Source organism: Taudactylus pleione, unplaced genomic scaffold (assembly GCF_031769625.1).
Source record: "Taudactylus pleione unplaced genomic scaffold, aTauple2 ptg000570l, whole genome shotgun sequence".
Taxonomy (NCBI): domain Eukaryota; kingdom Metazoa; phylum Chordata; class Amphibia; order Anura; family Myobatrachidae; genus Taudactylus; species Taudactylus pleione.
In genome coordinates this window covers 162,501-165,000 of record NW_028284972.1, presented here as the reverse complement: position 1 = coordinate 165,000, position 2,500 = coordinate 162,501, and positions in this window count along the sequence as shown.

Genomic DNA, 2,500 nt, shown 5'->3' with positions numbered 1-2,500 from the left:
CTGCAGCGGCGCCGGGCATCCACCGGTGGGGGGCGCCGCTGGGCTGGGCGGGTCTGCACCTTACTCTCCCGTGTTTTTTATTTCACGTGTGGCTATTTTTTTTTTTTTCACATTTCCACCTTACTCTCTCTCTCTCCCGTGTTGTTTATTTCACGTGTGGCTATTTTACTTTTATTTATTTTTTTCAAATTTCCACCTTACTCTCTCTCTCCCGTGTTGTTTATTTCACGTGTGGCTATTTTATTTTATTTTTTTTTTCAAATTTCCACCTTACTCTCTCTCCCGTGTTGTTTATTTCACGTGTGGCTATTTTATTTTTATTTTTTCACATTTCCACCTTACTCTCTCTCTCCCGTGTTGTTTATTTCACGTGTGGCTATTTTTTTTTTATTTATTCTTTTCAAATTTCCACCTTACTCTCTCTCCCGTGTTGTTTATTTCACGTGTGGCTATTTTTTTTTTATTTATTCTTTTCAAATTTCCACCTTACTCTCTCTCCCGTGTTGTTTATTTCACGTGTGGCTATTTTATTTTAATTTTTTCACATTTCCACCTTACTCTCTCTCTACCGTGTTGTTTATTTCACGTGTGGCTATTTTATTTTTTATTTTTTCACATTTCCACCTTACTCTCTCTCTCCCGTGTTGTTTATTTCACGTGTGGCTATTTTATTTTATTTTTTTCAAATTTCCACCTTACTCTCCCGTGTTGTTTATTTCACGTGTGGCTATTTTACTTTTATTTATTTTTTTCAAATTTCCACCTTACTCTCTCTCTCCCGTGTTGTTTATTTCACGTGTGGTTATTTTATTTTATTTTTTTTTTCAAATTTCCACCTTACTCTCTCTCCCGTGTTGTTTATTTCACGTGTGGCTATTTTATTTTTATTTTTTCACATTTCCACCTTACTCTCTCTCTCCCGTGTTGTTTATTTCACGTGTGGCTATTTTTTTTTTATTTATTCTTTTCAAATTTCCACCTTACTCTCTCTCCCGTGTTGTTTATTTCACGTGTGGCTATTTTATTTTAATTTTTTTTCAAATTTCCACCTTACTCTCTCTCCCGTGTTGTTTATTTTACGTGTGGCTATTTTACTTTTATTTATTTTCTTCAAATTTCCACCTTACTCTCCCGTGTTGTTTATTTCACGTGTGGCTATTTTACTTTTATTTATTTTTTTTTCAAATTTCCACCTCACTCTCCCGTGTTGTTTATTTCACGTGTGGCTATTTTATTTTTATTTATTTTTTTTTTCAAACTTCCCGGGGTGCTGCTGCAGGGGCGCCGCGAGGCGGGTCTGCACCCTGCTCTCTCTATGTTTTTATTTCATGGGAGGCTATTTTTTTTCATATTCTTTCAGATTTCCCGGGGTGCTGCCGCAGAGGCGTCGCGGGACGGGTCGGGTCCGCACCTCACTCTCCCTATGTTTGTATTTCATGGGTGGCTACAGAATTACTTTTTTTTAAAACTTTCCAGGGCGGCCACCGGGGGGGGGGGGGGGGGGGGCGCCGCGGGACTGCACCTCACTCCCTCTATGTTTTTATTTCACGGGTGGCTATACAATTTTATTTACATTTTTTATTTTACCAGGCGGCCACCGGGGGGCGCCGCGAGGCGGGGCGGGTCTGCACCTCACTCCTCCTGTGTTTTTTTTAGTCTCATGGGTGGCTACATAATTTATTTTTTTTTAAATTCCAGTGGCGGCCACCAGGGGGCGCCGGGAGGCGGGGCGGGTCTGCACCTCGCTCACCCTATGCTTTTATTTCATGGGTGGCTATAGAATTTTTTTTTTTTTTTTTAATTCCCGGGGCGGCCACCGGGGGGCGCCGCGACTCTGCCCCTCACTCACCCTATGCTTTTATTTCATTTGGTGGCTATGTCATTTTTTTTTTTTTTTTTAAACATTTCCCGGGCGGCCACCGGGGGGCGCCGCGAGGCGGGGCGGGTCTGCACCTCACTCCCCCTATGTTTTTATTTCATGGGTGGCATATAATTTGTAATTTTTTATTTATTTTTTTTAAATTCCCGGGCGGCCACCGGGGGGCGCCGCGCGGCGGGTCTGCACCTCACTCTCGCTATGTTTTTACTTCACGGGTGGCTATTCAAATTTGTTTATTTTTTTTTTCATTTTCCCGGGGGGCCACCGGGGGGCGCCGCGGGGCGGGTCTGCACCTCACTCCCCCTATGTTTTTATTTCATGGGCGGCTATTTCTTAAAAAAAAATAAAAATAAAAAAAATTCCCGGGGTGCTGCTGCAGTGGCGCGGGGCGTCCACCGGGGGGCGTCCACGATTCGGTCGGGCCTGCACCTTGCACTCTCTCCCTATGTTTTCATTTCATGGGTGGCTACTTTAAAAATTTTCATTTTGTTATTTATTTTTTAATTCCCGGGGCGTCCATCGGGGGGCGCCGCGTGGGGGGGGGGGGGGGGGGCGTTTCTGCACCTTGCACTCTCTCCCTATGTTTTCATTTCATGGGTGGCTACTTTAAAAATTTTCATT